General features: G+C 37.4%; 1 protein-coding gene across 1 annotated transcript in view; it reads right to left on the bottom strand.

Moving 5' to 3' along the window:
* The window catches only part of LOC142255985 (ATP-sensitive inward rectifier potassium channel 14-like), a 46,918-nt gene extending 31,844 nt beyond the window's left edge, over positions 1-15,074 (bottom strand). The window contains exon 1 of the mRNA XM_075327456.1: positions 14,837-15,074. The gene's annotated coding sequence lies outside the window, so the exon portion shown is untranslated. The remainder of the gene's footprint in view (positions 1-14,836) is intronic.
* Between the last annotated feature and the right edge of the window lie 745 nt (positions 15,075-15,819).

Below are 15,819 nucleotides of genomic sequence, written 5' to 3'. Positions count from 1 at the left end.
GATGGAATAATAAACCCTGTCGTGCCCCGTGATTGGACTTCCGCCCTGACAAGGGCAGCCCCAAATGAGTTGTCTGCCCCTCAACCACAAAATATGAAAATATATGTCCTCCCAACGCGTTTCCCTCTTAATAACAAGAGTTCCTCAGGGGAGACAAGGAGGGAGATCAGCCTGCAATGGCAGGAGAGAAAAGATCAACCTGCAGTGGCAGCGATCAATACAGGCTACAGGTGTATCACCGTCTACCCGGGCACATAGGTCTTTTTTGATCCATTAGCCTGTATTGATCCCTGCCACTGCAGGTTGATCTTCTTTTCTCTCCTGCCATTGCAGGCTGATCTCCCTCCTTGTCTCCCCTGAGGAACTCTTGTTATTAAGAGGGAAACGCATCAGGAGGACATATATTTTCATATTTTGTGGTTGTGGGGCAGACAACTCATTTGGGGCTGCCCTTGTCAGGGCGGAAGTCCAATCACGGGGCACGACAGGGTTTATTATTCCATCACCCAACGCATTGCCCTGGTTCTTCCAGCCAGTGACCAACCCTGGACCGGTGTTTAATCTTGCCCATGGAGAAGATCTAGGTGAGATTTGTCTGATTTATTGCCATTTGGCATCACTTTTTGTTATTTGCACAATTTATACACAAGCACTTTGGTACCCTTTTTAATGTATTTATTAAAAGCTATGTTTTAGTCCTTGCTATTTTCCAAAGAGACAGACCTGGAAAGAGACAGACCTGGAAAGAGACAGACGGAGCACATTACTTGGCCAATTTAGTTAAATCTGTGTGGAATATCTGTGGTGTTGAAATATATATTGTAAAATGCTTCTATTAGCTTAGTTTTTGCCTTTTAATAATGAAATTTCTATTTGTTTTGTGGTTTTTGTGTGCAGAATACATTTTTGTTAATACATTCTATTTTGTTAACAACAGTTATTAACCCGGGAGAAGTACAGCTAGTACGGTGTATATATATATATATATATATATATATATATATATATATACACGCTGTATATACAGTATATGATTTGCATGGTGCAATCATTTTGGTCCTTCATTATTATATGGCAATTTAAAGAAAGGGTGACTCTAATAAAAAAATAAATAAAAAATACTTTTGACACTGCTTTGGCTCTATATATACACAAGCCATTTAATTGCATATTTGCTACTTAATGATATGGTGAGTTTGGCTAAAACTGTTTTTATACCATTTGGGTCCACATATTCCAGCCATTATATATACAATATTCCCACCTCTGGACTGAATATTGTATAGATTTTTTTTGAAGATCAGGAAGAATTTTATTTTCATTCCAGTGTATTTTTTACTTTTATCCTATATGTTTATATTGTGTGCTGCTCTGTTTTTTATTGTTAATACATGACTACTTGTCCCATTACTAAAACTTAATTTTATGTCTTTCCCTCAATGACAATTATTCAGGAGGGTGAATTGTGATCTCTTTCCTTGTAACTGTGTGATATGAGCTGTATAATCATCATCAGTAAATATGATAGGCGTTTTTGTTTCCATTGTGAATGAGATGGTGACCTTCTCAGAGAACATAAAGGCTAGTAGTTTCTAGGGGGTTATTATGAGATCGCATAACCCAAATTAAAAAGAGGTTAGTGAATTTTCAGATATGAGAAAATAACTAAGTAAGGTAATACTAGAATTATATGTATTGGAGGATTAGTGCTAGAATAAATAAAAAAAATAATTTATTGCTACTTTAACTTTATGTGCAAAGGAAAGCAAAAGGATCTATGGGTAAAAAAACAAAGCTCCAACAACTCTAAAGATATAAAATAAGACTAGATATTATCTGTAATAAATTATTTAGTTGGTCGAGTTTTGTTACATTAGATATCTAGAAGATACATTTGAATTAATGATAACATTTAGTTTACAATATTATTCCCTGATTGAGATTTCACATATTATGATGGAAGTGTTCTTTAAAACTAATGATAATAGAATTTGTAATCAGTTTAAAACCTAATAACTTAAATTTCAACCATCCGTTTATGTATTGTTTCTAGTCGGAAATCACCAGAGATGCTTTAACGTCAAAGTACTATTTCTCCGCTGTGACCTTTGACCATCATCACACAGTCCTCGTTTTAGTATTGATCCATTTCATACAAAAAGCCAGAAAAAATATTCCTCCCTCATCTTGGGAAGCCTTAGGCGAGGATTAACTTTAATGTGGGGTTAACGGTCCAGTAATTGTAATATGTGGTTCAAAGACGAGTTACAAAGAAGCATGCGGCTCATTGCTCAAACATTTTCATGTGCAAAATCTTCAGGAAGATTTTTAGGAATGGCTTGAAGAACCTAGATTAAACCAGGCTTTAGTTAACATCTCATGGCCAAAAGAAACGGTCCCAATCAACATAGGGTATGATTCAGTAGAACCAGAGGAGGTCCAGATCTTGGTGCCGTAAGTTGAATTTATGGATAGAATAATAATCAATAAGGAAAAAGCCATTATTTAGGTGCACTAATGTGTTTAGAACTGCCCCCCTTTGGCTATGATGTTCTCTACTTGGAGAGCTAAATATGAAGTGACTGATCTATGAAAAGGATATAAATCCCACTCCACCTTCAGCGGAGAGTTAAGTATAGTCATTGAGGAACTAAGTGGAAAACCATTCAGCAGAGTGCTTTTGTTCCCTTCCTTCCTTTAGCGATCAATGAAGGTCTCAGCACCTGGACCTCAAACCAATTGTAACTTCTGATACGTCACCATGTCAAAATGATAGGTACCCTTTATTTGCATGCTCTTTTTATGCTGAGGAGTTCTGCGGGTCATTCTATTAGTGATTGAGAGCCTTCACATTGCAAGGGATATAATGTCCAGCCCCAGTAACAGGGGAAATCGTCAATATCATAATTTATTAAACTGTTGAAATGCCTCCCAAATGTCAAAGGTCTGCGCCAGCCCCAGTTACAGGGGAAATTGGCAATATATAAATTTATTAAAATGTTGAAATGCTTCCCAAAGATCAAAGGTCTTCTACATCAGTCCCAGTTGCAGGGGAAATCGGCAATATTATAATTAGTTAAAATGTTGAAATACCTCCAAAAGATCAAAGGTCTTCTATATCAGCCCCAGTTACAGGGGAAATCAGCAATATAATAATTTATTAAAATGTTGAAATGCCTTCCAAAGGTCAAAAGACTTTTATGCCGGCCCCAGTTACAGGGAAAATCAGCAATATAATAATTCATTAAAAAGTTGAAATGCCTCCCAAAGGGCAAAGAGCAAAGGTCTTCTATGCCAGCCCCAGTTACAGTGGAAATCGGCAGTATAATCATTTATTAAAATGTTGAAATGCCTCCCAAAGATCAATGGTCTTCTATGCTAGCCCCAGTTACAGGGGAAATCGGCAATATAATAATTTATTAAAATGTTGAAATGATTCCCACAGTTCAAAGGTCTTCTACACCAGTCTTAGTTACATGGGAAATTGGCGCACGCCAATACAGTTTACAGTAGCGATGACTGCAGGTGGGCCCCCTCTGCTCCCTCGGTGGCTATGCTACTAGTTGTCCCCCAACCTCAACAGCATTTACTTACCCCATTATTCAGCAATTTTGTACTAGAAATGTTATAGTTTACCAGAAACAGATATATTTCAGAAATAACTAAATGGATTATTATGAGGAATGAAAGACCTCCCATATGATGAGAGGTTGGAAAGTTGGGCTTGTTTAGCTTAGAACAAAAACGTCTCAGAGATCTCATTTATATGTATAAATACATGTGTGGTCAATATAAAGGACTGGCACATGACTTATTCCTTCCAAAGACAATGCTAAGGACCAGGGGGCACTCACTGCGAGTGGTAAAAAGATAATTCCAGCAGCTAAATAGGAAAGGGTTCTTTACAGTAAGAGCAGTCAGACTGTGGAATTACGATCACAAGCAATAGACACTCTATAACCGCTTTTAAAAAGGGCTGGATGATTTCCTCAGCACACATAACAGTGTCCATTATAGATGATTTAGTGACAGAATTGTAGACCTAGGTCTTTTTTCAATCTATGTAACAATGTAACTTGTAATAGAAACCATTATGTTTATGTAAATATTTATGTATTATCTCCTTGACAAAGAAAAGTATCTGTTACCAGATTTCACAGTACAGCCCTAGCCGGATGCATGAAATGCTATTCTGCCATGGATTTGCAAAATAAGTACACCAGCCTCATCAGGTCCAACAAAACTATTTAATCATGTATGCAGTATACACTGCGAAATCTGATGACAGATCCCCTTTAAATTGACTTTTTAGTATCCCTGCATTGCATTTAATACATTGCACTCTTAATTTTGCATTTCTTATGTAATCTTGCTTGTAGCCCATTGTCTCAATCAATATGACCTAGCGTTGTTATTGGAACATTTTTTCCATTGCACACAGACCCGGTGAACGTCTGATGCCGTCACATTGCCACACGAGAAAGTGATGATTAAGTACTCTTTGTAACAAGGAATATACTTTCTGATAGGACTAAGTGAAAAAGGTCACGCTGCATTTCCTGGCACGGCTACATTATTGATGCTTTGTTCCTACTGTTACATTTGCTTTATCCCATAGGAGAATCTTTCCTGTATCTCCCGAGCTCCCATTACAGCCTATGACCCATAGCATAGTGACACGGGGACAAATACGGGAATATTACGTGATCAATTATTCATACTATTTATCTTTGCTGCACATGTGACCCTCCAGTTTTCCCTTTTTTGTTTATATCCTCAAACAAATCTAATAATGAATTAATGTACTTAGACTTTGTGCTGGATTGATCTGCTATTGTTGAATATTAGAAAATCATACATAAATTTTGATACAAGTAAAATCTATCTTTGTACCGTGTTAGCCAGTAGAGATAAAAAAATTTGTTTAAAAGAATTGAAGTCCTCAGTGGTTGATACCTTTTAATGGCTAACTGAAAAGATGGTAATAATAGCAAGCTTTCGAGACTACTCAGGTCTCTTCATCAGGCATGGTATAACACAAAATCTGAAGAGTCACATATTTATACACAACAGGACATAGAATGGGGCAGTAAAAAAAAAAAAAAAAAAAAAGAACCAAAAAACAAGTTATATACAGTTATATATATATATATATATATATATATATATACAGTTCTGTTTTATATAACTTGTTTTTTGGTTCTTTTTTTTTTTTTTTTTTTTTACTGCCCCATTCTATGTCCTGTTGTGTATAAATATGTGACTCTTCAGATTTTGTGTTATACCATGCCTGATGAAGAGACCTGAGTAGTCTCGAAAGCTTGCTATTATTACCATCTTTTCAGTTAGCCATTAAAAGGTATCAACCACTGAGGACTTCAATTCTTTTAAACAAATTTTTTTTTTACATAAATTTTATCAGTTGTCAATGCTGCTGTTGTATTGTCATGCATTGTTGTGCTCTAATCTCACCAGGTGGCTTGGCGTCTTCAGACTATATTCACACTGCAGAGTCTCACGTGACAACTGGTGCTGTTGAGTTACTCAGTCAGAGCGGTTTTGTGCTCACTGGTGACCGGTCTTGCAGGAGTTAATATCTGCTGGCCTGTGAATTGCTGCTGGGGTCACAGGTTGCTGACGTCCTATCACAGCCACCTCCGCTCTTTAAAAGATGGTGGAACCTGGTTCCACTTGCCGATTATAGCTCTAGCATTGCTCCAGCGATACCGGTCTTTGTGCGTGGTGAACTGTTGTATGCTATTTGGTGTGCAGTGGAAATATCCTTGTTTTTTGTTTATTTCCTCCCTGTACTTTATTTTTCCCTGAGCATGTATTGTCTATTCCCCTGTGTATGCTTGCAGTGAGTTTGAGTCTTGGTTTTCCCCTGTCTGTCGGTATTAGTGTGATTCATTACTCCTGTCCCAGCCCTCCCCGGGGGTGTTAGACCAGGGCAATTCAGGAGTCAGGCCCATACGCTGGTGATCAAGACCTTGCCACCATCTGATGTACTTCTGGAATAAGAGACAGTTTAGGGTCCCTAGTCTAAGGGCCAGTCTAGGTGCCCCTACTCTTAGTTACCATATAATACCCCGTAATATGTATTCTTTTGCATCTAGGGATCATTATTGTAAGTCAAAATGACAAAGTATGTCTAACAAACTCCAGAGGGGGTATGTCACGCAGTGACTGCTAGGGTTCCGGCAGGTATAAGGGAACCCCAAGCAAGCACCATGGTACTGGGAACACAATACAATGGTGGGCCCTGGCGCTAGGCAGACGGGAGTGGGATCACCTCCTACACTCATCTGAGGCTGATCCCTGCACTCCTTAACATCCCTATATGGGTCCTTCACCCCATCGCTAATCACAAGCCTAGGCCCTCGTTTGCCCTGAGCTCACCCTGGCTAGTGAGAAGACGGTTGAGAGCACTAGTCTCATCAGTACAATATTACAAGGGGAGGGAGATAGACGGAGAAAAATGGACACAAAAAGGATAACATTTCAAGCTCCTCCAATGCAGCTAACACCAAAGCTGCAATTGTCAAGACACCTCAGTTTCTTCCAGAGACTGGCTCCTTTCAAAGTGGACAGCATAAGAATGTCTTACAGACAGTAAGACACATGACTTTTTTTTAGTGAAGGGGAGTGATCACAAAGAGCTGCACTTGAGATTAAGGCTCCAAAGGACAGCCAGATAGGAAAGAATCATTGACCCCTACAGCACCAGAAGGAAGCAGATACATTAAACACAAGCTGCAGACCTGCACATAATAAGGCATTATGACCTTCTGGTTCCAGACTCGCCAGAGGTCTCCCTACAGCGCGACACATCCAAGACAGCATATGAATGTTCAGTAAGAATTTTTCTAAGTAGGTTGCACTCCTGATTTTAGCTTCCAAACACTGATGTAGAATAGTTACGAAATACTGACATATCAATAAGGTATTATAGTTATGCATGCTATTTAAATATTGAATGGATTTGTGTAAGACCCTAAACCAAACCAAGGTTGTCATATGTAGCAATCAGTTTTGTGAATTACTTTGGTGATGCTACTTTTTAAGAGGTTTTTTTGTAAATTCACAGACCATGGACTTTACTTGACTTTTCCCTCTTACTAAATTTGATAAATCTTGCTAGTAAGTCATCTACATGCACTAATTATTTATCGGAAAAGAGGATGATCAGTAACAAGATGGATTCAGACAATTACAGAATTAATATAAAGCTGATAGGGAGTCTGGTGACAAAGAGAATACAGGAAATTCAGACTGTATTCAATTATATAAAGTTATTCAGGAACCAATGCTGTTTTAAACTATTATTATCATTAATCATAATATTAACATGTAGAAACAAAAAAGAAGCATGCTAATAGTAGCTGATTTTTTTTTTTTGTTATGCTATGTTCACATTTGCATCATTACTCTAGTCCCATGACTTTGTACTGACCCAATTGTCCCCCATGCTACAGCAGCGTCTTCCCATTCTTGATGTCAAGTGACAGAGGGCAGTGAAGGCCATTGTACTGTGTTGGGGATCTGTGGGTGATCATGCTCTTTGGAGGGGCTGTGGAGATCATCATACTGTGTGTGGGAGGGCTGTGAAGGCCATTGTACTGTGTTGGGGATCTGTGGGTGATCATGCTCTTTGGAGGGGCTGTGGAGATCATCATACTGTGTGTGAGAGGGCAGTGAAGGCCATTGTACTGTGTTGGGGATCTGTGGGTGATCATGCTCTTTGGAGGGGCTGTGGAGATCATCATACTGTGTGTGGGAGGGCTGTGAAGGCCATTGTACTGTGTTGGGGATCTGTGGGTGATCATGCTCTTTGGAGGGGCTGTGGAGATCATCATACTGTGTGTGAGAGGGCTGTGAAGGCCATTGTACTGTGTTGGGGATCTGTGGGTGATCATGCTCTTTGGAGGGGCTGTGGAGATCATCATACTGTGTGTGGGAGGGCTGTGAAGGCCATTGTACTGTGTTGGGGATCTGTAAGTGATCATGCTCTTTGGAGGGGCTGTGGAGATCATCATACTGTGTGTGGGAGGGCTGTGAAGGCCATTGTACTGTGTTGGGGATCTGTGGGTGATCATGCTCTTTAGAGGGGCTGTGAGGACCATCATACTGAGTGTGGTAGGGCTATGAAGGCCTCTGTACTGTGTTGGGGATCTGTGGGGTGATCATGCTCTTTGAAGGGGCTGTGGGGACCATCATACTATGTGTGGAAGGACTGTTGGGGTGATCATGCACTTTGAAGGGGCTGTGGGGACCATTATACTATGTGTGTGGGAGGACTGTGAGGGCCATTGAATTGTGTTGGGGATCTGTGGTGTAATCATGCTCTTTGGAGGGGCTGTGAGGACCATCATACTGAGTGTGGCAGGGCTGTGGGAGCCATCATGCAGTATTTAGCAGCTTTGGGGTATCATGCTCTTTTCGGGGCTGTGTGCACCATCATATTGTGTGGGAGGGCTGTGCGGGATCATACTGTTGGGGCATCAAACCTCATACTGTGTGTTTGTGACTGTTGGGGATAATACTGTTGGGGGAGATATAGAAGCCACCATACTGTTTGGGTTGATTTAGGAGTTATTATACAATGTTAGGGGCTGAGATATAAAGGTCATAATACTGTTAGGGTGGCTTTGGGGCTATTGTACTGTGCTAGGGGCTGTCAGGGCTATAACACAGTAAGAGGGGTAAGCTGTAGGGGATCTTACTGTTTCAGGGAACTGTGGGGTTATTATACTGGGTGTGGGAGAGCTATGAGGGAAGTCATACTGTGTTAGGGGACTGTGGATAGATTATACTAGTTGAGTGGCTGTGGGGGGCTTCATACTATGTGTGGGAGGGCTGTGAATGATGCCATTGTACTGTGTTTGGGATCTGTAGAGTGATCATGCTCTTTGAAGGAGCTTTGAGAGCCATCATACTGTATTTAGCAGCTGTTTGGTATCATGCTCTTTTGGGGGCTGTGGGGACCATCATATTGTGTGGGACAGTTGTGGGGGATCATACTGTTGGGGCATCTACCTCATACTCTGTGTTTGTGACTGTTGGGGAGTTGAGGATAATACTGTTGGGGGAGATATAGAGGCCACCATACAGTTTTGTTTGGCTTTGGGGGCTATTATACAGTTTCTGTCGGGATCATACTACAGTGAGTGGTTGGCTGTGGGGGATGATACTGTTTGAGGAAACTGTGGGGTTATTATACTTCATGTGGGAGAGCTGTGAGGGCAATCATAATGTGTTGGGGGCTTGGGATGGATTGTACAATTTAAGAGGCTGTTGGGTACATCATACTGTGTGTGAGAAGGCTGTGAGGGCCATCATACTTTATTGGGCGGATGTGGGGTATCATACTGTTTGGGGGCTGTTGGGGCCATCATACTGTGTGTAAGAAAGATGTGGAGGATGAAACTGTCAAGGCAGTTGTAGGTATATCATGCTGTGTGTGGGGGCTGTGGAAGATACTCTTTGGAGACCATCATAATATTAGGAGAGCTGTCATTGCCATTATACTGTGTGAGGGGCTGTTGGGGCCATCAGACAGTGGTGAAGATCACACTACTCAAGGGAGCTGTGGGGGATATCAGGCTGTGTGTGGGATGACTATGAGGGCGGATCATACTGTGTTGCTGGACTGTTTGAGAGGCCGTGGGGGTCATCATACTGTGTGTTTAGAAGGGTTGTGTTGGATCATACTGTTGAGGGGAGCTGTGGGTATATCATGCTGTGTGTGTGGGAAGGCTATGAGGGCAATCATACTGTGTTGGTGGGGTGTGGGCGGATCATACTGTTGATAGTATGTGTTGAAGGGCTGTGTTGGATCAAAGTGTTGGGGTAGCTGTAGGGGAATTGTAGTATGTGGGGGCAGTGGGGACATCATGTGTGGGGGAGCTGTGTGGATATCATGATGTGTATGTGGGACGGCTATGAGGGCGGATCATACTCTGCTGGACTATTTGAGAGGCTGTGGGGTGCATCATATTGTGTATGTAGAAGGGTTATGTTGGATCATACTGTTGAGGGGAGCTGTTGGGATATCATGCTGTGTGTGTGGGAAGGCTGTGAGGGCAATTATACTGTGTTGGTGGGCTGTGGGCGGATCATACTGTTTGAAAGGCTGTGGGGGGCATCATAGTATGTGTTGAAGGGCTGTGTTGGATCAAACTGTTGGGGGAGCTGTAGGGGAATTGTATTATGTGGGGGCAGTGGGGACATCATGTGTGGGGGAGCTGTGTGGATATCATGATGTGTATGTGGGACGGCTATGAGGGCGGATCATACTCTGTTGGACTATTTGAGAGGCTGTGGGGGGCATCATATTGTGTGTGTAGAAGGGTTATGTTGGATCATACTGTTGAGGGGAGCTGTGGGGATATCATGCTGTATGTGTGGGATGGCTATGAGGGCAATCTTACTGTGTTGGTGGGCTGTGGGTGGATCATACTGTTTGAAAGGCTGTGGGGGGCATCATACTGTGTGTAGAAGGTCAGTGTTGCATCAAACTGTTGGGTGAGCTGTAGGGGAATTGTATTATGTGGGGGCAGTGGGGACATCATGTGTGGGGGAGCTGTTGATAAAGGTAGAAGGGCTAAATGACAGGAGCAGTATGGCTATAAACCTTTTATATAGAGCTGTCCAATGACAGAGCCATGAAAAGATCCTGAAATTACCAATATCTTTTTTTGCACAGAGGAATATATTGGTGCTAATAATAATACTATTATTATACTGTACTGCTATTTCTATTATTATACAGTATGAACACATCGCTGTCTTCCCTACCATACAAGTAATCAGTGCTCACCTCTGTTGACTTATTTTGTACTAAACATTGATTAGAAATGTTCCCAAATACAGATAATTTCCTGCTACGGATTCATTTTGGATACAAAAGGAAAATCACAAATTAATTGGAACATTTCATGAATTCATTGACGGAATTTATCCTCATTTTCAGGCTCGTTAACTGTTTCATGTCAAATCTCTTCCGCACATCGTGCAAACAATAAAGTGTGCAGATGCTTTTCCTGATTAGTTAAATGGGATCATTTATTTAGATTTCAGCCTTTCGAGAATTGACATAAGTAACAGCAAAAATCTCCGCAAGATATTAGTTTTAATTAGATGTTTCATGTGTGAAATGGATGATACATCGTGTTTAGCCTATACATTCAAAAAGAAACAGTTGTTGACAAATATTGGTTAATATAATGCTGAACAGTTTGAATATATTTGTAAATAAGCAATATTAAAAACAATAATCATTGAGAACGTTTATGGCACATACAGGGTTAATACTGTAGTCCTTCTGTATATCAAGGTAGCATGGATGGAGATACATCCTCATAGCCTGTATAACTACTGTTCACATTGTTTAGTATTTGGTGCAGAAGTGTCCACCATTTCTGCACCTGTTGGCAAGAAAAATGGACAAAAAAGGCGCATTTTTTATGCAGTTTTTGGTGCAAATAATTTTTCCCACTCATTGGAATGGGTGATATCTGTATCACAAATACTGCAAAAATTGACATGCTGCAGATATAAATCTGCAAGGAGAAAATACTCAATATAAGACTTCAGGAATGTCGTTGACTTTACTGGCATCAGAAATCCCTTCAGGTTTTGTGACAAATCTGCACTCAAAAACCGCATCACAAAACGTGATAAAAACGCAACATGTGCACCCAGCATCACAGTACAATAACAGTTTAGGAGTTTTAATAACTGCAGCTGTATGATAAAAGAAATGCAGTAAAGTACAGCACTGAGCATATGAATGTCACAAATACACAAGTGTTTACACACCGGATCCTATTATTTATATGATATGTATATAGTATAGATTTTGTTATTTATACACTATCTATATAGTATAGATCCTTTTATTTACACACTATGTATATAGTATGGATTATATTATTTATACACCATGTATATAGTAAAGATTATATTATTTATACACCATGTATATAGTATAGATTCCATTATTTATACACTATGTATATAGTATAGATCCTATTATTTACACACTATGTATATAGTATAGATTATATTATTAATACATCATGTATATAGAATAGATTCTATTATTTATACACTATGTATATAGTATAGATTCCATAATTTATATCCCATGTATATAGTATACAGTCTATTATTTATACACTATGTACGGTATATAGTATAGAATCTGTTACTTATACACCATGTATATAGTATAGATTCCATTATTTATACACTATGTATATAGTATAGATCCTATTATTTACACACTATGTATATAGTATAGATTATATTATTAATACATCATGTATATAGAATAGATTCTATTATTTATACACTATGTATATAGTATAGATTCCATAATTTATATACCATGTATATAGTATACAGTCTATTATTTATACACTATGTACGGTATATAGTATAGAATCTGTTACTTATACACCATGTATATAGTATAGATTCCATTATTTATACACTATGTATATAGTATAGATCCTATTATTTACACACTATGTATATAGTATAGATTATATTATTAATACATCATGTATATAGAATAGATTCTATTATTTATACACTATGTATATAGTATAGATTCCATAATTTATATACCATGTATATAGTATACAGTCTATTATTTATACACTATGTACGGTATATAGTATAGAATCTGTTACTTATACACTATGTATATAGAATAGATCCTATTATTTATACACTATGTATATAGTATAGATTATATTATTAATGCATCATGTATATAGTAGATTCCATAATTTATACACTATGCAGATAGTATAGATTCCATAATTTATATACTATGTATGTAGTATACAGTCTATTATTTATACACTATGTACGGTATATAGTATAGAATCTGTTACTTATACACTGTATATAGAATAGATTCTATTATTTATACACTATGTATATAGTATAAATTGCATAATTTATATACCATGTATATAGTATACAGTCTATTATTTATACACTATGTACGGTATATAGTATAGAATCTGTTACTTATACACTATGTATATAGAATAGATTCTATTATTTATACACTATGTATATAGTATAGATTCCATAATTTATATCCCATGTATATAGTATACAGTCTATTATTTATACACTATGTACGGTATATAGTATAGAATCTGTTACTTATACACCATGTATATAGTATAGATTCCATTATTTATACACTATGTATATAGTATAGATCCTATTATTTACACACTATGTATATAGTATAGATTATATTATTAATACATCATGTATATAGAATAGATTCTATTATTTATACACTATGTATATAGTATAGATTCCATAATTTATATACCATGTATATAGTATACAGTCTATTATTTATACACTATGTACGGTATATAGTATAGAATCTGTTACTTATACACCATGTATATAGTATAGATTCCATTATTTATACACTATGTATATAGTATAGATCCTATTATTTACACACTATGTATATAGTATAGATTATATTATTAATACATCATGTATATAGAATAGATTCTATTATTTATACACTATGTATATAGTATAGATTCCATAATTTATATACCATGTATATAGTATACAGTCTATTATTTATACACTATGTACGGTATATAGTATAGAATCTGTTACTTATACACTATGTATATAGAATAGATCCTATTATTTATACACTATGTATATAGTATAGATTATATTATTAATGCATCATGTATATAGTAGATTCCATAATTTATACACTATGCAGATAGTATAGATTCCATAATTTATATACTATGTATGTAGTATACAGTCTATTATTTATACACTATGTACGGTATATAGTATAGAATCTGTTACTTATACACTGTATATAGAATAGATTCTATTATTTATACACTATGTATATAGTATAAATTGCATAATTTATATACCATGTATATAGTATACAGTCTATTATTTATACACTATGTACGGTATATAGTATAGAATCTGTTACTTATACACTATGTATATAGAATAGATTCTATTATTTATACACTATGTATATAGTATAGATTTTGTTCCATATACACTATGTACATAGTATAGACTCTTTTACTTATACACTATGTACCGTATATTGTATAGATTATGTAATTTATACACTATGTATATAGTATAAATTTTATTATTATGCACTACGTATAAGTATAGATTCCATTATTTATACACCATATATATAATATAGCTTCTGTTACTTATACACTATGTATATAGTATAGATCTTGTTATTATGCACTACGTATATAGTACAAGTTCTATTTATACACTTTGTATAGATTCAATTATTTATACACCATATATATAGTATAGATTCTGTTCCTTATACACATTGTACATAGTATAGATTCCATTATTCATACAGATTGTATATAGTATAGATTAGATTATTTATATATTATGTATATAGTATAGATTCTGTTATTTATACATTATATATATTATAGATTTGAATATTTATGCACTCTGTATCTTCCTATATGCGCAGTGTTCAATTCCAGTGAGTTTTATTCCGCCTTTATATATCACTTTTTATGCTTATGTGTCGGTTTCCATCCTGTCTCTGTTGTGTTTTTGTTCTCACCTCTTGAATAAGGCTCAAGTGATTTTGTCTGTTTTCCTTAAGCCTGTCTCTCTTTCCTCTAATCCCCGCGTCCTGGCCTCTCCTTACCTTACCTCTGCATGACTGTCTGAGCCCAGCAAAATCATCATTACCAGCTGCAAGTGTTCTGCAATCTAAGTACGGTAGTCTTCTGAAAAGAATGAGGGATCTTACCTGGAATCACTGTGGACCTCAGCATTATTGGCTTCTGGTGCGGATACAATGCCCTACTTGAGACTTTCAGATGATCTCTTTAATTCTGTAACGTCCTGCAGGTTGATAAATGCATATGAAAAATCCTCATTTGGATAAGTAAAAAGCCCCTTTATTTTTTTTTAATATTTTTTTTATAAAATGAGGTGTTCCTTGTCCCGTCAGGCAGCCGGTAATATGACTGTCATTCTCTTTGCTTCACTTCTCCAGCTTCACATGTGGGAATTTCAGAGAATAAAATTTAAATCACCACTGAGAAGATCCAATCAGTGCTGTGCCCTAGGCCTCCAGCCAATCCCCTCTCCACCCTGTCCTCTATGAGGATGAGCCTTTCTTAAGCAGGCTTGGAAGTGACTGGAGTTGAGGTCCTTCCCACCGGCCACTTATAGGCTAACTTTAAGTGTCGGACTGCAGTCCTTCTCACCTCCTTGCTTTATGGTGACAAAAATAAAATAAAATAGATGATATAGGAAACACAGTAATAGAGACAGACATTAGCTGGCATTACGGAGAGCTCATTAATGAATTTGTTGGTGCATGGGCTGAAGCTAGTTTCATTCAACAGAAAGGTCAATGTGCATATTGATCCGAATAACGGGAGAAGAGGAATTGCAGAGTAGTGTTTTATGGACATATTAAAACAGAAGATCAAAGCAGGAAAATAAAATATTCTAAACATAATTTTTATGTAGACGCTAAAATATAAATGTCCCGGCATCAACAGTTATGAAGTCTATTTTTATTATTGACTAATTTTAGTTTTTAAACCTTTTGGAAGAGAGGTTTCTTAAAGAGGTTGTCAACTACTAGGACAACACCTTCCAATTCCTCTTTTTTCCCCAGGTAAAATAATGGAACCTATACTCACCTCCCGTACCGGTGCCCTTCTAGCTCTATCCAGGATTGTGGTCCCAGGGCTCACATGTGGTTGTGACGTCACACAA

The sequence above is a fragment of the Anomaloglossus baeobatrachus genome, chromosome 11, assembly GCF_048569485.1.
Source record: "Anomaloglossus baeobatrachus isolate aAnoBae1 chromosome 11, aAnoBae1.hap1, whole genome shotgun sequence".
In the NCBI taxonomy this organism is placed as follows: Eukaryota; Metazoa; Chordata; class Amphibia; order Anura; family Aromobatidae; genus Anomaloglossus; species Anomaloglossus baeobatrachus.
Note: the sequence above shows the minus strand (reverse complement) of the source record. Positions and strands in the feature narration are given on the sequence as shown.